The following is a 24,771-nucleotide window of genomic DNA, read 5'->3' on the forward strand; positions in this document are numbered from 1 at the left end:
GCCTAGGGATGCCGGCCACTGGAGGGCGCCACTCACTGCCCATAATGATAGGCAGTGTTTATAGTCCCAGTGTAAAGTCTCTGCCACAGCCGCAGCGCTTGTAAAGCCAGCTGTGGCCACCGCTCAGTTTGTGACTGAGGCAGTTTGCACACAGACAGTCTCCTCACTCTCTGTCTCCCCTAGCCAAAGCGTCTGCCCTGTGTCCGCCGTGTTTAGTCTCAGGCTGCTGACGGGTCTTCTCAAGTCTCACGGTGAGGGAAATAGGGGCGGGCGGAGTTCACTGGTGCCGGCGGTGAGGCTTCGATACAGTAAGTTTCCTCTTCATTGGCCCAGAAGCACAGCAGTCTCCCATGGCACCGAGTCACAGTTGCTCATGTGCAGGGGCTCCAACAGGCAGCAATCCTGTTAGGTTACAGCAGTTTAGCTTATCCATAGGCACAGATCCAGTCCCAGTCATAGCAGCCGACCCCTCCTCTTCAGTGGGTTCTTCTGTTATATCCTTCGTCCTGACTTTGGTCGGCCTCCGCAGCTTCTGGCTCCAATCTTCATTGGTCAAGGGCCCCTAGTAAAGAACCGCTTCGGAATCTTGTGCCTGGTCCCCCAGGCCACCAATGAGAGAAGGGGAACTTGTTGCTGGCCCAAACATAAATTCTCTCTATGGCTGCGCAGGCTTAGAAGTGACAAGAGGCAGTGGGGTCAGACAAAGTTCACCAGCCCTGCAACACGGGGCAGTATGTTACATTACACCCATACAGTAGCTGTGGGGGTCAGTCCTTTATATATATACAGTACATATATATATATATATATATATATATATATATATATATATATGAAAATTACAATGGGGTACCAGATATGCATACAATATTCTGAAATATTATATATATAATATATATATATATATATATATTAACAAGCAATGTAGCGTCTACAGTATGTGTGGCAATAAGTGTAATGGCACTGTAGACACTATATAGTATACTGTCTACAGCACCATTACACTTACTGACACACAACACACATTGGGGGGGGGGAGTAATAGGCTGAAGTTTTGCCTAGGGCACCGGCCCTGTGTGGGAGTAGGCAGGTTGCTATTCATGGTCAGATATTTTACAGTCATTTGCCTATAAGAGCCACATCGCTATGCATTTCATTTTCTCACTGACGATCCCATAGCTAATTTGAAGATGTGTTTTTAGAACATCCAAAGCATTATTTTGTCCATTAAATTGTGTAAAAAGATCACATACCTACATTTAGTTTATATTAAAGTCTCTTTCCTCCAAGAAATACACCTGACTGATGGGGAACATCCAAAACTCTGCGTGCTTAGGCAACATGTGGGGGCTTTGTTTTTCTATGGCTCCAAGACAAGTGGGGTTGACTTTCTTATTCGTAACAGGGATTCAGCTATAAATTATTCACCAAATATCTGACCCAACTGAATATGGCATACAGCACACTTTGGACCGATTCTGAGTTTATTGCAAATGGGTTTGCGGATGCATCTTATGGATTTCTGCATACTGCACATCTACCATCAGGCCTGTAGAGAGCCCGCCCGGGCCCAGGTGAAGGGGGCGTGGCCTAATTGTGGGAGATGTGGTCACGCCCCCTTGAGCTAAAGAAGCAAAAAACACATTTGCAGCACCGCCTAGATGCGCGCTGGTGAGGGGGGCGCTGTATGCCCCTCACCCTGGCGCAAGCCAGAGGGGGCGTGATCAGTGTGATCGCTCCCCCCCACAGGCATAGGAGACTGCTGCGGCTGCTGCTCAGCAGCCACAAGCAGTGTCCCACTGCAGCTGTGTGGGTGGGAGCAGTGAGGGAGGGAGGGGGAGAGCGACACTCTCACCCTCTCTCTGCGCCCCTGTCTACCATAGAAAGAAATCTGCAACTTTACATGCTCTGAATCAGGCATTCACACACAGATGGAGATCGCAAGTGCTGGTGGATTGATCAGACCATACTTTCCATGAAATGTGCTTTTCTGGGTGGTAATGGGCCAGGAACCCAAATGGCACTGTTCCATCATGGCAGTGTCGTGGGCATGTACCTTAAGAGAACTTCAGTTGCACTGTATTATTCAACACATGCTCAGTCACAGATTTTCTTCTATGGAGCATGCATAATATGCTGAAATCCAAATGATGCATTCACAAACCCACTTATGTCTGACTCAGGCCCATTATTGATGACAGTCGTGATTGCTTTGTGACTGCTGATGGAAAAACAGTGGGCGGATGGCATTCCACATGCAGATGCATGGATGTATGGCATACATGGATGGATACTTGCATTAGCATAAACTAGTAGGCAGGCTGCCATAGCCATATGAAGAAGTAGCAGCAGGACTCAGCATCAGGGACTTTGTATTTATGCACATAGGGGGTCATTCAGACCCGCTCGCAAGCAGCAGTATGCTCGCAAGTGGGTCGATGTTCCCCACTGCGCATGCGCACGACGGAGGGAGCTCCGTCGTGCGCATGCGCGAGACCCGACGAGCGACGGTCTTTCCATCGCTCCGGGTCTCGCACCAAAGGGGGCGTGCTGTCGATGTTGATTGACAGCATGCCCCCTTTGGTGGGCGTGCCGGGGGCGTGCCTGCCAGACGGAGGCGTTCCCATGGGAACGCCTACCGTCTGAAGCCGGCCCCACTGACATCACTAGTGATGTCAGTGGGAGTGATTTTGGCTCTGATAGAGCCAAAATCACTCCAGGGCTTGCGGCAGGGAGACCCTACCGCGGGGTCTCCGTCGCAAGTCCGATGGTCGTGATGGTCAAGACCATCGCGACCATCTTTTTGGCCGCTCGCATATGCTGTGGGTGGTGACCCACAGCTATACGAGCTGCCAGGAGGCCTTTCCATTTTCATGGAGGAGGGCCCTGATTCAGAGCGAGTGCTCTGGTCAGAGCGTTCAGCTCTGAATCAGGCCCATAATGCTTACTACAAAGATTTGTGCTTTTATTGTAAATGCACACTACCCTTATTCTGGTGCCCCACTTATTGTAAGTGGAGACTTTAATATAGTTGCTTCCCTATTTATGGATAGGCAAACCTCTGCTAATGATCTTCAAGACAATATAAGAGTCATTACTAACTGTTTGATGCCTCCACCCTTGACAATAAAAGAGTCATCACTCATTGTTTGATGCCTCCATCACCCATTAGATAAAGAATTTCTGCATTAATCCTCCGCACACAATATCCACACCAGGATTGATTATTTTCATTGTTCCGACCCTTAGCTATGGTTCCGCTCCTCAGAGATTGAGCTTCTCGATCTTACTGACCTTTCACTAAAGCTGGCCATACACTAGAACAATATAATTCCAACCAGCTAACTAATTGGCTGGTTGGAATGATACTTGTCTAGTGTTTGGGAACAAACGATAACCATTAGTTTGCTCCCACACTCTGAAAAATGGCAGTAAACGATTTGTCCAACTTGTTGGAAAATCAAACCTGTTTGATTTTGGACAACTAATCATTCTAGTGTAGGGGGAACTCTCTCCCCAGCTGAATGATAAGTAGGTGGACACTGGCCGGCAGTGTCCACCTACTTTTGTCACAGTCACTTCTCTCAAGCATGTCATGTCTGTTACCTGAGCCTCCTCAGCATAGGAGAGATACTTGGAAAGCTGGTACCGCTGCTGCTGTATTCACCAATCTAGAGATGCACTGTCTGCCTACTTCTATCACAGGACTGTCAGCTCTTGGTCCCTGCTATCTCTGGAGCTGAGCCTAGGGACACTGCAGTCATTACAGAGCAGACACCTACAGGCTCAGGGAACCCAGCCGCTGGTCCAAGTCATACCGGGCACTTTCCAGGGGCAGAATCAGGCCCAGCTCCTGACATGTTCTGTCAGTGCGACCGCACAGGGCCGCCGGGTCCACCTGAAGAAAATCCCGCCCTCCACTCTGTTGCAGGTATAATTTTATGGCCAGGGGGAGGACGCAGGGAATGAGTGGGTGGAGGGGAAGCACAGGATTTGTTCTTTGGGAGGCTTGCCACCTACCAACAGCAAGTAGGTTAGGCAGCAAGCCTCCCGAATACGCTGGTACAGAGGAAAGTGAAAGAAGTTTCACTCCCTCTGCCCTGAACATTAAGCGCTGTGCGCGAGGTCACGTGCACGCCCGCAGTCATGTACACATGCGCAGGCACTGCTGGTCAGATTTTTTATGTCAGCAAACAATGGAGGACACAGTTTCTGTCTCTGTGACAGATTCATTCAGAATGTCCTCTGCTGCTGGCAGTGTTTCAGGGAAGAGAGCCCATAAGAGGGCACTATCTTCCTCATCATCTTCATCTGAAGAAATTATATATAAAAGGAGAAAGTCTGTTCCAGTCACAAATTTGGGAACATCTAACTCCTCAGACTCTGAGGCAAATAATTTTCCTCATGAAAGTGCCAGGTCACCTTCCTGTTCAGGAAGTCAACAGGAACTGAAAAAATCACATAAAAATAAAAATAAGTTTAATCCCAGGGCCATATAGGTGATATTCCCCCATTCCCTGGAATTGCCCGTAGCAGGCAACACTCTAGTGTTCAGAGCAAGCACAATACTTCTGCCCATAGCTGGCATAATGTATCTGTTCGTAGCTGGCAGCATGAGGGAACCCGCAGTCAGTATATGGGGTCACTTACCAAATAGCCACATCTTTCCTCTAGTGATTTTGGGTTACCCTCCTCTGTAGACTGGGAGTCAGAGGTGATAACGAGAACCTCTGCCTCTTCACAGTCTGGGGATATTAGTGGGGTGCAGATGGCCAGAGTAGCATTAGCGGGGCCAACCCCCCCCCTGTCAAAATTATATACCACACACTGGCCTCTAAAGAGCAATTCAGAGGTACAGAAATTTGATCAGCTCACCTTTAGAGCTACCCTTATTAAGGAAGATGAATTAGTCCCGTGTTCCTATACGGGGTTGCCAGATGTACCTGCTCTATTTACCCCTAACATTGGCCCGGCTTATCCTCTATAGTGGGGGAGAAAAGACAAAATGACCCCACGGATTGTATGTTAAGAAAGATCCAATACAAGATAGCGGACGCAGCTAGCCCTCTTCTTTTCGTACTAGATAAAGCAGAGAGAGGGAGAGTCTGGAGGTACTCTAGATTCTTTGGTGGCATCTAAGCTCGCTCTTCTGAAGGCTATTAGCAGAGCAACTCTTATAATAGGTCAAACATTTAATCACATCACTAATACCTGCAGATCTAGGTGGTTAACTAGTGCAGGTCTGGCAGACCTTGCTCCTAAATCCATGGAGTTCCCTTACCTTACAGATGCCAACATCTTTGGCCTGCACTTTATAGAGGAGATCAAAACATGCCACAAAGCTAGGGAATCCTTTTCTGATATTATAAAAGCGAATGAGTCTCCCAGGAGGCCCTTTCTTCAAGGGGTTCAGATTCCGAGAGCCACGGGTCTGACCCGAGACTTTAAAGGCACAAGGTGAGGCCAGAAAGGAGGCTTCATGCAAAGATCCCATGATACCCCTCGAGAATCATCCTCAGGTGCATGGAACAAGGCCAGATGAGGCCGCGGTTTTGGAAAGTACACACACGCTCACCACCACAAAACCATCAAAGAATCATATCCAGAGTGACAACGAATTACCACAGACAAGTGGTTACTAAAAATAATCCAGTCAGGATTAAACCTCCCTTTAATCCGCTTCCCTCACCTGGCATTTCATACTCCTTGTTCAAGGAGTTGCAGTCCTCTGTTGGACGATGTACTGACTCTAGCTCTACATTATTTCATCAGTGGATGCCTTTGACTGCTCACGGGGAGTGTAATTCACTGAGGTTTGCACCCTGCTGCTGCCAATGCTCCGGGTCCGGAGCTGAGGACTGTGATCTATACTGCGGTGAGGTGAACTTGTGGTGGGGAGGTTTAGCATGTATACCAGCTAATGAGCTTGCTGATGTGTGGTCAGATCTCTGTTGATCAGGATACTTACCTTGTATAAAGTGGAGTCTTTCCTATATCAGAACTTTAAAAGGCAGAGTGGACACTTAACTTTTATATTCAGCCATTTTTATTGGATTATGTACAATATATGTGTTATAATCATATTATATTAAATGAACTCATAACAATTGTAGCGCTCCCTTCTGTGTTTTTATATGTTTGCTTATTAATTAGTGTCTCCAGGTCTCATATTGGGAGCTGCCATATTGATCACAATTAATTTTTTTTTATAATCACATAATTTTATTAGGAGATCAATAACAAACAGATAGAAAAAAAACAGAAATTCAATCCCTGAAAGATTTAAAGGATAGAATAAACAACAAATAATCTACATACATAAATAGACATCCAAATCACAAAAATAAAAAAATACAGTTAGAATTCATTAAAAAAAAAATTCCATAATAAAATAGAAATAAGAAGAGAAAGCCACTAAGGAGAAATAGTCCTGAATGACCAAAAAAGATAAAAGAAAATAGAAAATATATATCTTTTAATATATATATTTAATTAAATAAACAATGAAACAAAATGGGGAGTAGAAAGAGGGGGAGGAGCGAGCTGGGGGAAAAATAATGAGAAATGAGGGAAGACGGCTGAGGAACTAAGGGAGGAAAAAACAAATAGCAGAGATTTAGGAAAGGTCAGGAGGGGTCACACCTTGGGTGCTGTACCAAGGAGTCCAGATTGTGTTAAACTTGTCCACCATGCTGTTTTGGAGGCTCGTTATATATATTAAATTTTGGCCACATACCAGATGCGATTGAGAAACTGTTGACGAGTTGGGGGGTGTGACTGCTTCCAAGATATAGCGATCTGGTACTTGGCAGCACAGGAAATATGTAGGACCAGTTTATTCTCATGTTTAGATAGTTGACAGACTGGGGCACACAGAAGAAGCGAGGCAGTGGCAAGAGGGGTAGCAAGGGGGACCATAGATGATAAGGTAGATTGGACCATGGACCAGAAAGGGACAATATGTGGACAAGTCCACCAGATATGAAAAAAGGAACCAATTTGTCCACATTGTCTCCAACAGAGGTTCGAGGAGTGGGGATATATTTGGTGGAGACGTTCTGGAACAAGGTACCATCAAGTGTAGACCTTATAAGAGTTATTCTTAATAGAAACACTGATCGAACATTTTGATATATTAAGGCGAATTTCCTCCTACTTGTCTTCCCCTAGAGAGATACCTAGATCTGTCTCCCAACACTGCTCGTGTCTCTAGGAAAGGTGTGTTCTGGACTAAGATAGAGTGATAAATTTGAGAAATTATACCCTTATCCATGGGCCTGTAGATACAAAGACGTTCCATAGCTGTGGGGTTTTGTAATGAAGCTGGAGAAGAAAGGGACGAAGTAATAAAGCGACGGATTTGAAGATACTGATAAAAACAAGACTGTGGGAGAGAGTGTTTCTCCCTTAATTTCCTAAAAGATTGTAAAGCAAAGCCTCCTAGGCTATTATGAAAGCGGGTGATGCCCGCTGCTGATATAGAAACCATACAGGGTGAGTGACCTGGGAGAAAGGAAGGGAAAGACCAGAGGGGTGTCAGAAGCGAAGGGTGAGTAGACAAAGTAAACTTGGTGTCAAGTGAATCCCAAACAGAGAGAGTGAGAGAGACTGAGGGGACAGATGAGATAGAGGCCTGATTTTCCTGGGAAGCCACAGTAAGTTTGAGACTGAGGGGACTTTAGTAAGTGCTGATTCAAGATCAACCCATTGTTTAAATCCCATAGGAGAGTGCCAGGCAACTAATTAACTGAGTCTAGATGCTTTGGTAGTATTTGAATAATGAGGGGAGACCTAGACCACCAACTGAAGCACTCTTGAAGAGGACAACTCGACGTAAACGAGGTCTCTTGTGGTTCCAAATAAATTTATCGTAAAGCACCTGTAAAGAGGAAAAAACATGGCAAAGGGCTGCTATAGGGAGAGTCTGGAAGAGACAGAGAAGTTTGGGAAAAACATTCATTTTAATCGCGCTGATACGAACAATACAAGAAATGAACATTGTCTGCCAGTGAGAGACGTCTTGTTCTGTGGCCCTGAACAGAGGGGGAGTAAGTTGCCTTGTAAAGGCCATGGTAAGATTTTGTAAGATGGACACCTAAGTATTTCATTGATTCTGAGCGCCGGTTAAAATTGAAATTAAGATGAAGGAGATCTAGGGACTTCTTCGGGACATGTAGAGGCAAAGCTTCTGATTTGTCATTGTGGCTTTTATAACCGGAGAGTTGTCCATAGAGGGTGAGTTCTTGAAACAGATTTGGAAGGGAAATCAGTGGGTTAGTGAGGGTAAGGAAGACATTGTCAGCAAAAAGAGAACGTTTATAAGAAGAGTAACCAGCAAGGATGCCGGAAATGCCGGAAATGTCAGGATTCACTTGGATCTTACAGGCCAAAGATTCAATAATTAGAGTAAAAATCAACCTACCTCTAAAGCCGAAGCTAAAGAGAGTATGGGTCATGAAAGGCCAGGAGACCCTATCAAAAGGCCTTCTCGGCATCAAGGGCGAGAATCAGGGAAGGAAGTTTTGTAGAGTTTATATGGTGAATAAGGTCTACTGTACACCTAGTGTTGTCAAGGGCTTGACGGGAGGGTACAAATCCTACCTGATCTGGGTGAATCATAGAGGGGAGAATAGGGTTTAGTCTATTTGCTCGAATTTTGGCAAAAAGTTGATCGCAATTAATTTGAAATATTTTTCTAACTACTAAGGCCCGTATTCAATTTGAGAGAAAAAGTCAGAGGTCAGACTTTTTGCCATCATCGCCGTTTTTTACTGGAATATAGTATCGGGCACGTGCCTGCTTATCCCCGTATTCAATTAGGATCCTGCGAAAACGGGACCCAGCGGAAAGGTAAGTATCGAAAAGTCCTGGCAATTTTCAGGAATTCATCCTGGCACCCTAAAGATGGTCTGACATAGGGGATCACTATGGGTACCCCCGTTTTGGCCTGATGAAGGAAAGTCAGGTTTTTAAATAGCCGCGGCAGGTGCATAAATGCGCCTGTGAAGAAGGGGTGAAGAATAGCACTTAGCTTTTTCTTTGTAAATATACCCATCAAATTTGGGGTACATGAAAATGGGTGCAAGCATATTTTTAAGTCCCTATTCTATTTTTTTAAAATTCTTCAAAAATTCACCTGCTGCTACCAGCCGCATTCTAGAAAACACCTGCCGCATACATGGGAACTCCCCTGAATTAATTTCGGTAGTTTAAAACTTAGTACCCCAATAATTTTTTTTCACCCCCAAAATGAAAGTACATTTTTTGGGATGTCCTGAGGACTTTTTTTATAAAATTTTTGACACAGATTACTTTTAGGGGTCACTCCCAGGGCTTTTTTTGAAGCCTGCATAGCTAAACCCCAATTCTGCACTTTTTTTCGGCATGTATTACATGGAGAAAAGTTATCCCCGTTTTTTAACAAATACATTTCGCACCGGCAAAAAGTCTTTGAAATTGAATATGGGAATAATTGAAACAGGTGAAAATGACGATAACGGACTTTTCGCCTCAAATAGAATATGACCCTAAATGTCTTATTGCGCCTGATATAGATATCTTCGTTATATCTGTCTGTTAACTATCCTTAAGACCAGTCCTGAATGTCAAAACTTTGAATCAATATTTAAAAACAAAGAGGTTTTGCTTGGAAGGCATTTCAGGCATTCCTTACCTTCTCACAAAGGACTGCTTCTGCATAAAAATAGACCTGAATCACAGATGTCTTCTCAGGTTCTATTGGAGAGACAATCTGTATCAGTGGACAGTGATGGTTTTTGGCCTTTCCACTGCCCCCTACATCTTTACACAGGTGATGAAAGCGATAGTGTCTCACCTGCGCCAGCAAGGCGTTCAATGTATAATATACCTAGACGACATACTTTTGGTACATGCAGACCACGATACCCCTTTAAACCACAAGGATTTAATCCTTTATTATCAAACCTGAGTTTCATGCTAAATATCCCAAAGTCAGTACTGACTGCCAACAAGTCCATCACCTTTTTAGAGTTCAACTTAGACACCCATTCGTTTTCTCTTACCGTTCCACAATAGAAATGGCTAGACACAAAAGATTACATCCAAAACATTTCCAACAAGCACATCATGACCCTCCGCACCTTAGCAACAATCATTGGGAAAATTATAGCGATGTCTCCGGGGTTTCGACACATTCCGCTATTATGCAGAGAATTACAATGCCTGTTAAGAACTTTAATTCATGCCCGATATTCCTGGACAGACGCCATATATCTCTCCAAGAATGTAAAAACAAAACTGTCCAAATGGAAGTCTTTCCACTTTTTCTTTAAGCCCATAGTTCCAAAATATTCCTATACTGGGGACATCAAGCCTTTCCTCTCTTTCCTCGCTTCCTGGGAAACAGATTCCCAACATTTTTATTTTAACCCATAAATTAGCATCTTTGTTAGCTCTACAAAATGGAAAAACAGTGCAATATACCAGCGCTCAAAACAAGGTCAATGCAATCAACATGTATTATAAGTAGGGGTGTGCACCGGCCACTTTTCGTGTTTTGTGTTTTGGTTTTGGATCTGGATCTGGATCTTTCTTCGTGTTTTGGATCTGGATTGGTTTTGCCAAAGCCACCCTTCCGTGTTTTGGGTTCTGGGTTTTGTGTTTTGGATCTGTATTTTTTTTAAAAAGAAGCATAAAAACAGCTAAAATCACAGAATTTGTGGATTTTTCTGCTCCTATGCTATTATTAACCTCAATAACCTTAATTTCCACTCATTTCCAGTCTATTCTGAACATCTCACAATAGTGTTTTTATGTCCAAAAGGTTGCACCGAGGTAGCTGGATGACTATGCTAAGAGATACGAGTGGGCGGCACAAACATGTGGCCCATCTAGGAGTGGCACTGCAGTGGCAGACAGGATGGCAGTTTGAAAAACTAGGCCCCAAACTGTACATAATGCAAAGAAAAAAAAGAGGTGCAAGATGGAATTGTTCTTGGGCCCTCCCACCCACCCTTATGTTGTATAAACAGGACATGCACACTTTAACAAACCAATCATTTCAGCGCCAGGTTCTGCCACATGACTGTGGCTGAAATGATTGGTTCGTTTGGGCCCCAACAAAACAAGCTGGCAATTAATCTGTCCCTGCACAAACTGGCTCTACAGAGGCAAGATGTCGTCCTGATCCTCCTCATCCACCGATTCCTCACCCTCTTCAGTGTTGTGTACATCCTCATCCTCACAGAGTATTAACTCGTCCCCGCTGGAATCCACCACCACAGGTCTCTCTGTACGTTCTGGAGGCTGGTCTCCCTGGAAGAGTTGATAATTCATTTTTATGAACATCATCTTCTCTACATTTTGTGGAAGCAACCTCCTACGCCTTTCGCTGACAAGGTTCCCGGCTGCACTAAACACTCTTTCGGAGTACACACTGGAGGGGGGGGTAACTCAGGTAAAATAGAGCCAGTTTGTACAGGGGCCTCTTTTTCCTGCCAGTACAGGTACGGACCAGATGTCCAAACTTGGTCCTGCCTGCCCTGCATCACCGCCAGTGGGTTGCTTAGGATACCTAAGTTTTTTCCTGGCAGCCCCAATTGCGGGAGAAAATGAAGAAGGAGCTGTTGATGTGTCACGTTCCGCTTCAGCTGACAGTGTTTTCACCAGCAGGTCTTTGCACCTCTGCAGGCATCCACAAGTCCCACACTTTCTCCAGCTGCTTCTGCACAAGCCTGATGAGGGGAATGACCTGATTCAAGCTGGCAGTGTCTGAACTGACTTCACAAGTGGCAAGTTCGAAGGACTGGAGAACCTTGCACAACACGGAAATCATTCTCCACTGCACTTGAGTCAGGTGCATACCCCCTCCTTTGCCTATGTCATAGGTGGATGTATAGGCTTGAATGGCCTTTTACTGCTCCTCCATCCTCTGAAGCATATAGAGGGTTGAGTTCCACCGCGTCACAACCTCTTGCTTCAGGTGATGGCGGGGCAGGTTCACGAGTGTTTGCTGGCGCTCCAGTCTTCGGCACGCAGTCGCTGAATGGCAAAAGTGGCCAGAAATTTTTCAGGCCACCCAAAGTGTCTCCTGCACGCCCCTGTCGCTTTTCAGAAAATTCTGCACCACCAAGTTTATTGTGTGAGCAAAACATGGGACGTGCTGGAATTTGCCCAGATGTTATGCCCGCACAATATTGGTGGCATTGTCAGATATCACAAATCCCCAGGAGAGTCTAAATGGGGTAAGCCACTGGGCGATGATTTCCCTCAGTTTCTCTAAGAGGTTGTCGGCGGTGTGCCTCTTACTGAAACCGGTGATACACAGTGTAGCCTGCCTTGGAACGAGCTGGCGTTTCTGAGATGCTGCTACTGGTGACGCTGCTGCTGTTGCTGCGTAAGGTGATACATCTACCCAGTGGGCTGTCACAGTCATATAGTCCTTAGCCTGCCCTGTTGCACTTGTCCACATGTGGGTGGTTAAGTGGACATTGTCCGTGGTCAAGTGGACAATGGCATTTTTCAGGACACTGAGGACACTTTTTCTGACGTTTCTGTACAGTCTCGGTATCGCCTGCCTAGTGAAGTGGAATCTAGACGGGATTTGGAACCGGGGACACACTACCTCCATCAATTGTCTAAATCCCACTGCACTAATGGCGGATACCAGACGCACGTCTAACACCAACATAGCAGTAAAGCCTCAGTTATACGTTTTGCTTCAGGATGACTGCTGTCGTACTTCATCCTCCTCGCTAAGGACTGTTGGAGGGTCAATTGTTTAGTAAAAGTAGTGGTGTTCCTACTTCCTCTCTGGGATGATGAACGACTCCCAGCAGCAGCAACAGCAGAAGCGGCAGCAGGAGGCGTAGCAATGCAGGATCCTCCGGAGGAATCCCGGATAGGAGAGTCAGTCATGCCAGTGACATGGCCTGCAGGACTACTTCCGATCCTGACTAAGGAGGAAATTGATGAGGAGGGAGTTGACGGTGTGGTTTGCAGGCGCTTGGATACAACAGGACAACGGGATTTAGGTGTCCCTGGACTGCTTACGGTCTTAGCCAAAGTTTCTGAACTTGACAGTAACTTTTTATGAACGCGCTGCAGGTGCAGTATAAGGGAGGATGTGCCTAGGTGGTTAACGTCCCTACCCCTACTTATTTCACCTTTACATATGGTACATATGGCAAGACAGTTGTTGTCCGGATTTGGATAGAAATATTGCCAGACCAAAGAGGTGGAATGTTTGGTCTTCTGCCCAGGCATGACCGTGATGGGCTTTTTCATCCCACGGACAACAACTGTCTCCCCCTGGAGCCTGATTTAAACAAACCACATCACCATCAGAATCCTCCTCGCCAACTTCCTCCTCAGTACCAGCTACACCAGTATCCTCATCCTGTTGTACTTCAACAGTGACATCTTCAATTTGCATATCAGCAAGTGGACTGTGGGTGCTCCTTTCAGCACTTGCAGGGGGCGTGCAAATGGTGGAAAGTGCCACCTCTTCCCGTCCAGTGCTGGGAAGGTCAGGCATCGCAACCACCACCACACTTGGACTCTCCTTGGGGATTTGTGATATCTTCTTAGAACGCACAGTTCTTCGCTGTGCTTTTGCCAGCTTAATTCATTTGATTTTTTTAGTGGGAGGAGGGCTTCCATCGTCATGTGAAGCTGAACCACTAGTCATGAACATAGGGAAAGACCTTAGCCATTCCTTGTCACTCCGTGTCGTAAATGGCATATTGGCAAGTTTACGTTTCTCTTTAGATGATTTAAATGTTTTTTTCAAGGTCATTTTCCTGAACTTTGTCATTTGGGATTGTATGTGCCCTCTACTATGACATTGGGCATCGGCCTTGGCAGACGACGTTGATGGCATGTTATCGTCTGTGTCATGACTAGTGGCAGCAGCTTCAGCACTAGGAGGAAGTGGTTCTTGATCTTTCTCTATTTTATTTTTATCTGAGAAAGTTTGGTCCTCCATTTATGTTATATTGATATATACGTGCGGCTAAGGCGCACACAAACACAGAAAATAATTTTTTCTTTTTGTTGGAGACTAGTGCACTTTGTTACACCACCCTTTAAGAAATGATCCAGCCGGCCCTTTACTTCTGGGACACAGGCGCACGCTTGGCGCTGCTCCTTTGTTGATGCACGTGCAGCTACAGCCCACACAATTCACAAACACAGAAAATATTTTTTTATTTTGTTTGGAGTGCCCTTTGGGGGTTACAGCACCCCTTAGCGGTCAATCCAGCTGGCCCTTTATTTATGGGACACAGGCGCACGCTTGGAACTACTTTGTTGATGCATGTGCGACTACTGCGCACACAATTCACAAACACAAAAAAATATATTTTTTTATTTTGTTTGGAGTGCCCTTTGGGGGTTACAGCACCCTTTAACGGACAAGCCAGCCGGCCTTTTACTTATGGGACACAGGCGCACGCTTGGCGCTGCTCCTTTGTTGATGCACGTGCAGCCACAGTGCACACAATTCACAAACACAGGAAAAAAAAAATTATTTTGTTTGGAGTGCCCTTTTGGGGTTACAGCACCATTTAGCGGTAAATCCAGCTGGCCCTTTATTTATGGGACACAGGCGCACGCTTGGCACTACTTTGTTGATGCATGTAGCGGCTACTGCGCACACAATTCACAAACACAAAAAAATATATTTTTTTATTTTGTTTGGAGTGCCCTTTGGGGGTTACAGCACCCTTTAACGGACAAGCCAGCAGGCCTTTTACCTATGGGACACAGGCGCACGCTTGGCGCTGCTCCTTTGTTGATGCACGTGCAGCCACAGTGCACACAATTCACAAACAGAGAAAAAATATTATTTTTTTTGCACTTGGGGGGAGCACCCCTGATGGACAGAGCACCCCCTGGACAACACTACAGCACCCCTTTAGGACTGGGACACTGCACAGGACTTTGGAGTGGACACTATGGACAACTGACTGCACAACACAGTCCAGCCAGCCCTTATGGACTTTGAAGGAGTGGACACAGCCCCTATGGACAACAGCAGTACAGCGCAGCACAGCACAGCACAACACTACACTTGACTACACTACACTACACTACACAGCCCACCCAGCCCTAACTCCCACCCTCCCTCTTCACTGTCCACAGCCGAGTGAGAAAATGACGCCGACGCGGGTACCTTATATAGGATCCAAAACCCGCGAGACCCGGAAGGCCGGATGATGACATTTTGCCTCGATTTCAGATCCGAGTCAGGCGGGAAAAGTCGAGCCTTACTCGGATCGGCCTCGGATCGGGGGGGGCTCGGGGGGGTTAGGATTTCAGAAATCCGAACCCGCTCACCCCTAATAATAAGCATACATTTAATCATACAGACAAATAAATACTAAATATTAAAATATGCATATATATGCGCAACACTTGGTGGTATCTGAATACACTGTAAACCGCAATAAAATGTTACAATTAGGGAAGAGCGGGTTCGGTTCCCTGAGAACCGAACCCACCCGAACTTTGGGGATCCGGGGCAATCTGAGCCCAAGCTCAGGATCTCCCTGTCTGCACCGGATCCCTCTCCCGAGGCAAAACCTTGAGATCTGCTGTCGGATCTCGAGGTTTTGCCTCGAGCGGCCATTTTAAAAAAATGCCTTTGCCTTTAATGGGCAAAGTGCTGATTGGCTGACAGAGCTGTCTGTCACGGCTCTCAGCCAATCAGCATTATGGTGCTCATTTGCATGTGGCACGGACTTCGGAGATCCGTGCTACATGCATCTGTGTGATTGACAGTGACACAGAGCACAGATGGGTCAGTGAGACCCTTCTGTGCTGCTGTGTATTTCAATGACACAGATGCACGCACGGACCAGGAGATCCCTGCTACTTGCATCTGTGTTATTGACACAGAGCACTGATGGGTCCATGAGACCCGTCTGTGCTGCTGTGGTAAAAAAAACAAACCTGTGTAAAAATATGCCGTGCACCCCCCCCAAAAAAGAGCAACCAGCCCCGGGCATTAGTGACCCAGTGCTGGGTGTGCTTAAATACAGGGGACAAACGACGTAGGGGTCCCCTGTACTTAAGCACAACCAGCACCGGGCTAGTCAGAACCAGCGCTGGTTGCCAAAATACGAGGGACAAACGATGTAGGGGTCCCCCATATTCTACGCAACCAGCTCTGGGCTCTGATCCGGTCCTGGTTCTGGAAATACAGGGGAAAAAAATTAGTAGGGTTCCCCTGTATGTTCCAGAACCAGCACTGGACTTTTTCTAGCGGGGGGCTCATGCCACAGCCAGGGGAGCTCTTTCACCGGGCCCCCCAGCCACAGCATCAGCCCTGACCGCTAGTCAGCCCAGGCCGGGGATCCCTGGAGAGCTGGGGACCCCCCCAATAAAGGGGTCACCCTCTCCAGGGCACCCCAGGCCCAGGCTGAGAGCCCGGGGCTATCCCCGCCACCCCTGGACAGAGCTGCAATTCTGGGCAGCTTGAGAATGGAGCCAACAGCATTATCACACTAAGTAAGTGCCCACTGAGTTCCACCGCTGTGTGACAATACCAGCAGAATGCAATTATTGTATTGGCAATAAAGATCTATTGGCCATTTAGATGGATTTTTCTGCCATATTTATTGAAAAGATTGCACATTCCATTAATATAGTCCACAAAGATTGAATGTTTGAAAACATACAGGGGTATATTTACTAAAGGTCAATTTTGGCTTTTTGGTGTATTTATAGATGATTTTCTGTGTGACTTACAAATCAGGGACTCACTAAAGGCAAAATTGACAATAAAATCGACTATAAAACCGAATCCCGACGAAAAATGACCAAACATTGATACAGTACTTTCACAAAGACCACTACAGGATGCTCTCATTTACTAACAGTCAGATTGAAAATTGACCTAAAATCACCTACATAATCTGCAGAAAATTCCCCAAATAAATATACTATTAAAAAAAGGTGATTTTAAACACAATTCTATTGGTAGGAACTTAAATATAATGCCTATAACAGGATGCACTGTAACTCCTGACACCAGTTCCTGTGACAAAATTCCCTTGACCTGTTCCTAATACTCATTATAATAAACCTCCACAGATGACCCTCCTCCATTGCTGCTTTTAGAGCGCCTTTCCAGAGCCATCTTGGATTTTACATGGCGTCGTGTTTTGAATGCCCGAATAGAATTCACTGAATCAATTGCTGCCTGCCACATGGCCAGTTTTCTTCTTGCAGATGTGCATTGGGCCTGGTGACCAAAAAACTCCTGAAAGTTAGACAACAAGGAGTTTTCCAATGCACAGTTCTCCTCAAAGTTAAACCTGACATTGCGGCCCGATTAAGTTTTGCTAGGTTGGGGCTCCTCCCCCTGAATCAGGGCCCTGGACCTCTCCTCCTCCATCACACTATCCTCACCAAATGGATCCCTTTCCTCCACCTCTCTATCCTCTCTTTCCCTACTGCTAGCAACCTCCATAACAAATAGAAAAATAAAAACTCAAACTACCCTTAATAAAAACTAACACAAAACTTAAACACACACTCTCCATGAAAACATAGAAACACTGACAAAGACTAAATGAAAAAAAAATTAGACAAAACAAAATAATAAGACAAACTTCAAAATGACAATAACAATACAGAAATTGACGGGACAAAACTCTCAATCACTTTTTAAGCACCTATATGAAATCACCACTCTCCTACTAAACAGGCCTCCCTTCTCTCTCTCTCTCTCTCTCTCTCTCTCTCTCTCTCTCTCTCTCTCTCTCTCTTTCTCTCTCCTCAAAACTCCATTCCAGTTTGCTTGGGTGTGTGCTAACCTTTTTATAATGAGTTTATGTGGCTCACAGTGCATGTGGTATGTTTTGGCCAATAGGAGTACATAAGGAAGAGCTTGTCAGTTTTTTTATGTGATTTTGTTGATGATTTTGCAGGTGATTTTATAGGTGATCTTCAAGTGCACTTTCCAAATCGACCGTTATTACACTCTTGCAATCAAATCAGCCCACATCACATTCAGTTTTGAAATCAAATTCAAACTCGAAAGTTAATAAATGAGAGATTTGGCCAGTGATTTATACTTAAAAATATCAGGTATTATAATACATTTAAGTGGTTATTTAATCCATAAATCCAGACTTGTGATCCCAAATTCTACTCTCCAAAATGAGATACAGTATAAGAACATTATTGCAACACTTGTGCAGCAGGACATGAGAGTTCATAAAACAATCATAAAAACATTGGTTGCCCTCCATAAGTGAAACCATTCAGTAATATGATGCTGCTTGCTCTGCATGTGCCTGAATGAAGACAACAGAATAAGTGGGTGATATGTAATGTCGACATTCAGCATTTCAACATGGACTTTATGTTGACATGCACAATGTCAACATGGTCATAATGTCAACTTTATCATTATGTCAACATTGTGAATGTTGTCAATCATCGTGTCGACATAGCATTTTTATATTGTTTGAGCCGTAACTGCATCCTAAACCTGAAAGTAACCCTAACTTAACTGCAACTTAACCCTAAACCTGACCCTAAATGTAACACTGACATGTACGGTCGACATTGTGATTTCCGACATTCACAATGTTGACATAATGAGCATGTTAATGTTATGTCCATGTAGACATTTTGCATGTCGACATAATGATTGCATACTAAGTGTTGAATTTCAAAGCTGACGCTTATTTGGCAGTTTTGGCCACTGGATCTTATAGGGGCAATAGTATTAAATATAAAACCAGGTATAATTTGTGTATAGTACTATTTTCCCTTTAAATCCAGCAGCGTTACATAGTAATTTAGCCCCACATCTGGCTGGACTTCTGCAGCCAATGACCATTTCCTTGGGGGCATGTTGTTCTAACACAATGGGCTTTATTCAGAGGAACCATTATCATGTAGTTCTGGAGCACTTTTTCTAAACAAGCACATTACAGTAAGTGTCAATAAATTCATTAAGTTTTACAAAAGTAAGTTTTAAGATGCTTGTGATATTTTACTGCCTCACTGTAAGCAATTTAAATGCCTTTATTAAAATAATTCATGCTGCAAATACTTTATGAACCCTAGTTAACTCTCTTAGAAATTAATAGTGCGCAAAAATGTAGACTAGCAATTTACATTTCAATTTGCTTACAAAGCAGAATAGTATTCTTTGGGATCAACTGAAGCAAAGTGATGTTTTAAGAACCAGGATTTACTATCATATTAAAACTGACATATGCTAATTGTTCATGTTCTTAACCGTTAGTTTGCATTATTGTATGCATTCTCTAAGGAGCATATTATATAGGATTTTACTGTGCCAATATACTGTAGCAGCATAAAAAAATATTTTGCTGTTATCCTTCTGGATTTTTTTTTTCTTGGAAAATTATTAAAAGCATAACAATGTATAGATGAAGCATTCATATGGTAAATGAGGTTTAGGCATAAATAAAATTATTACATTAAATTAAATTGAAGTTAGTCATGAACACAAACTTCATGTGTTATATAATACTAGCAGTGCCTACCCATAGTTGCCAAGTGATCATTAATTTTAGTCAATGATGCCGAGTGATTTTTAATTTTATTAATGACAAGCTCCTTCCCCACAGATTACACGAGAAGCTGCTACTGGAGGAAGCCCAGTAAGTTATCTCTGTATCGGCTCCCTGATGAGGAGAAAGGATTGGTGTGTGTGTGTGTTAGCTGCGCACAAAGTGAATGTAGTTGCGGGCAGCCGCAGAGGCCTAACTTACTACATTATGCTAATGTGAGTATCCATTCAAATAATGTGTGGGATTTGTGATTGTACAAGCAGAAACCCATGTAATCTATTGATCTTACTCCCTCCGGCACAACCATCATCACGTGTCTTCACTTACACCAACTCCATGCTAGGTGTAAGATATATGTCAAGAACAGGCTTTTCTTCCCTATATACACAACTCAGAATCGCATAGAAGTTTTGATACACGGCCATGACACCCCCGTAAGTCACTTTGTCACCACCCAGTTCACAACCCGAAACACCCTATTTTATGGAAAGACAGACCTGGCCAAGTTCCATCCTACTCAGATGCACAGATTCACTTCTGTGCATGTGCTATATGCAATAGCTCCCCTTTTGTGTCCTTGAAAAGAGGGACATGCGAATCAGCACAATATGATTACACTTATACCACATTCAGACAGAAAAATCCCCAAAAACCCGGGTTTTTCCCGTATCGTTCAAACCGGGAAGGACCCGGGAATTTGCTCCTAACCCACTTTCACACAGCACATAATTCCCAGGAAATTCCTGGGTAGACCCCTTTCACACAGAACCCAGATTATCCCTGCAATATTCAGCGTGTCATAATAAATGGACTGCTTTTCTGGCACACAGAGATGAGGTCATGAAAAGTGGGTGGTGTCTGCTCACTGCATACATACAATGACATAGTATAGACGACACAAGTCTTGTTTTGCAGTCAAATTTTTTTTATTTGAAAGCCTCATGTTATGTACATGTTATGTCACATGTAACACCTGCTGTATTAAATTTTTTAAAGTGCTTCTTTTATTTTTCAACAAATATGCATTAGCCATTAACAACATGGCCTTAATGCATTCAACAATTTAAATATATATAAATATATATATAAAGACAATAGAAAAATAGGTTGTGCTGTCATGGAACTGAGAAATATAATAGGGGAGGCACCCCAACTATTAGAACTGTGTGTCAGGGCCAGCCTTAGAAACGACACATATACAGTATACATTTTGTAATACTGCGTCCACACATGGGAGAAAGCTCACGACTGGCCTGTTAAGTGCAGTGTACAAATTTTTAAATACAAAAGAAATGGAGGTAATGTGTGTACATTCTAAATTATGTGCACCCCCATATATACATGTAGCTGACTTAAAGGGCACCCACACATTGCCCTAAGCTCTTGACAGGCCTGTTAACGGCAGGATAAACAATATTGTCAAAAACAACAAGCTTCAACAAAAAAGAAATATAAAGTAGACAGCAAACATGTAAAACATCATACAAGTCTACAACTGTCTGTAGGCAGTGCTGACAATAGTGCTTAGTGGAGTGTTATGATGAGTGCCATCTGAATAACTATGCACTCTGCCATCCTGTGTATTAATCCCCGTGCCATCTGCATAAGTATGCACAGTGCCATATTGATTAGTATTTCCTGACCGACAGGACTATTATGCACAGTGACATGTGGAGTGCTAGGCACTGTGCCCTCTGGACTGGTATTGGCATGTGGACTGCTCTGTACAGTGACATGTGGATTACTATTCCCTGTGCCATCTGGATAACTATGCACTGTGCCGTGTGGAGTAGCATGAGGTGGATTGGAGGGGTTACTTTGCAGAAATGGTAGCCCTCTGCTATGCTGTTGGTAATTTCTAACAGGACCCTCAGAGTACTGAGGAGGATACATTACATAAGGTTGTGGAGTGTGTAACCTAGACACTAGACCGTTAAGGAAGGACATCTGTGCCTCTCTATTTTCACGTGAAATTTGTTCATGTAGACCAACAAGCTGACTGGCAAATTAATTTTGTAACTCTCTTTCATTGTCAAAGAAGCGCTGGAGTCGGGCATCCTCCTGTGCCTGGAATTCAGCATCAGAATCTCGCAGCTGATTTACCAGGATTCTGGTCATTGTGCGCGTTGCTAGCTCCATCCTGGAAGTTTTTTTCTTCCACTCTGGTACTTCAAAGACTAGGAATAGAAGAAAAGAAAAAATACATTTACAAATGAATTCAAAGCCGTAATGTAAACATATATGTGCTTGCGGCCTACTGCACACTAGCTTCACATTGCAACAGATACATTGAGTTTAGATTTCAGCATAGTAAAATCAGCATAGTCATACTATAATGACAAGTCTATACAGGACAATGTTAACATCCCAAAAATAGTGGGTGTATAGTAACTTACTGTTCCTGCGCAATGTCGGAGTCTCAGTCTGTGCATAAGTTGGCGTCCCACTCGTACTGCTTCCACTCGCCTCAACCACACCCTCAAGTGTATTGGTGTCTGGGACCCCCGTGGCAGCCATCGGATCTGTGTCACTTATCTCTGTGATGTCATCAAAGAGTATTGGTGGTGTCATTGGGCAGGATTGGCTGTTCTCTGGGGTAACACTTCGTGAAGATGCACAACTAGACGATGATATGGCAATGGGATTAACCAGTGCAGAATTGCCAAAGACTTCATTACACTGATCGTAGTAAACCCATTCCATTCTGGCAGCACCACTTTTCACCTGTTATGGTCGTGAACTTTGTTATAGTATTTGCGTAGAGCTTTCAGTTTGTTCACTACCTGCTGCTGATTCCGCACAATGCCCCTTGAGGTGAGGATCTTAGCTATGTTTGTGTAGACTATCGCATCCTTCACTGTGCCTCTGATCTGTTTGCGGATCTCCTCCTCCCCTCTGCCAGCTGCTCACGGATCTCCTCATCCTTCCAGTGCGCCATGCTTCTCTCTCTCCTTTTCTGCAGCACAATTGTGACATCAGACGCCAGCGCCACTGCCCCGCCCGCTCAGCCAATCAGGGAGACTCAGCCGCTCAGCCAATCAGCCTGTGCACCGCCATCTCAGCCAATAAGCGCTGTTTACTATGCCCGGAGTTGAAAAACCCGGGTCGGCGCCTTTCAGACAGCCGCCAACCCGTGTAAGACCCGGGAAAAACCCTGGTAAATACCTGGGTCGAAGTACTGGGAATTAGGTCCCGTGTTGACCCTTTCAGACAGAAAAAAAACCTGGGTCGACCCGGCAAGAGCCGGAAAATTACCGGGTTCTTTTCTCTGTCTGAAAGGGATATTACAGACATATTTGCTTTATTATTTACAATACCTAGCATCTCCCTTAATTAATTTTGAGGTCAAGTTTTTAGCTTTATAGCTCCGACTGTATGGAACCCGCTTTCCAGGAAAGTTTGAGAGACCTCCACTATAGAATCCTTTCAAATCAGACTTAGGGCCTGATTCAGCCTGGACGCTAAGCTGCGAATGCACGCTATGACCGACAGTTGCCCGTCTGCACATGCATATGCGTCAATATGCGCATGCGCAAGACACTCACTGCGCTCAGGAAATGTGCGCTCGTAGTACAACGACAGGACACTACTTTGAGTGACAGATAGCGCCGTTTGTGGGTGATAACAGGGGAAGGTGCTTGTGAACGGGGGAGTGGTGCTGCAAATGCAGGCGTGTCTGGGCGTCAAAATGGCATTTTATGGGTGTGCATAATTAGCATGGAAGTTTCATTGTATACGTCACTTGGTTGTATTTCAGCCTGCAGTGATCGCAGTGCTTGCGGTGGGGTAGGTTCTTCCTCAAGGGCTGTGAGCAACTCCGATGGTTCTCGATGGTTCTGATTCCTAGAGATGACGTGTGGTAAGAAAAAAAAGTGAGCATCTTTAGACCGGTGTGCGTTCGCTCTGCCGTCGCTCTCTAAGACATAGAGGGCATCCTTAAGCCTTGCTGTGCAATCGCGGAATTTTCATACCCTGCCCCTGATGGCAGTGAAAGTGTGCTGCTTAGCGTCTGGGTCTGAATCGCCTCCTTAAGATCGACCTGTTTACTCACGCATTTCACTAATTTCCCTTTAGTTCCTAATAAAATACAACCCAAATGCTTAGCTCTCTTTTCTGTTAAGTTTATTTTATGTCTTGTGTATTTAAATGCAAATGTAAAGCACTTTGAGTCCTGTTGGGACAAAAGTTCTATATAATTAACATTATTATTATTATTATTATTATTATTATTATTATTATTATTTTTATAAAGGAAATTTGCAGGATATACCTCAAAAACACGCATTTTCAGCCAATATACACAAATTTCATGTATCCCCTATATGTATCTAAGTGGGGACCGCAGCAGATACCAGAGATATTTGCTGTGGTCCCGCATTTTTAATAGCACAAATAGCCCCCATAGGTTTCTGCTTTTTGTGCTTTTTGTGTTTTTACCAAGCTCCGGAAAGCGTAGTATTCTGGAGCTTGGTCGTGGCGGCTAATGCCATTTTCAGTAGCCTATAGACTACACAAAAACAATTTTTACCAGTGAGGAATTACAACAAACTTTATTTTGGCCTCGTGGGAGGAATATAATCTGCACTCCCATTACCATCTGGATTAGTGCTCAAAATATGCCGATATACGGTATGGTATACCGGCACTTCTAGCACTGAGCCCTGCTGTGCCGCCCGCCAGAATATCTGGTGGCAGGCCGCCAGCTGAATACAGCTGGTGCACCGGCAGACATCCTGAAGAACAGGGGCTCGAAGTTTACAGATGTTTGTGGTCAGCAAGGCCGAGTTGGCGGAGGACAGAGATGATGACCAAAGGTGGGAGCGGGACATGGGGATGTGTATATTGAGGAGGGTCTGGTAGTGAGCAGCTCCAGCTGCTTGGTGACTACAAATCCCAGCATGCTGGCATATGGGCAGCAGTATGTAGTCAGAGACACCTGCAACCACCTCATATACTGATCATACTCGGAGCTCCCTGACCCTGTACAGCTGCATGGCATGACCACAGGAGCATATTTATGTCCAGAGGAATTCTTATTGTCCCAGGATAGTGTATGTACTGTACAGGTCTTGTCGCTCTATTATATTACCCACACACACGTGTGTACGTAATGTCTGCATTCCATATGACAGCACTTGTCAGTCCTTCCAGGCTACTGTAGATATATACGAGGGAGCTATATAGGGAGCACTTATTACTCAGCTATGTTCTACGAGGGTGCTATAGAGGGAGC

General features: G+C 44.5%; 1 pseudogene; it reads right to left on the reverse strand.

The window, feature by feature from the left end:
- Window positions 1-7,961: 7,961 nt before the first annotated feature.
- LOC148542074 (uncharacterized) lies at window positions 7,962-22,476 on the reverse strand (annotated as a pseudogene).
- Between the last annotated feature and the right edge of the window lie 2,295 nt (window positions 22,477-24,771).

This window comes from Taudactylus pleione, unplaced genomic scaffold (genome assembly GCF_031769625.1).
Source record: "Taudactylus pleione unplaced genomic scaffold, aTauple2 ptg000015l, whole genome shotgun sequence".
Classification (NCBI taxonomy): domain Eukaryota; kingdom Metazoa; phylum Chordata; class Amphibia; order Anura; family Myobatrachidae; genus Taudactylus; species Taudactylus pleione.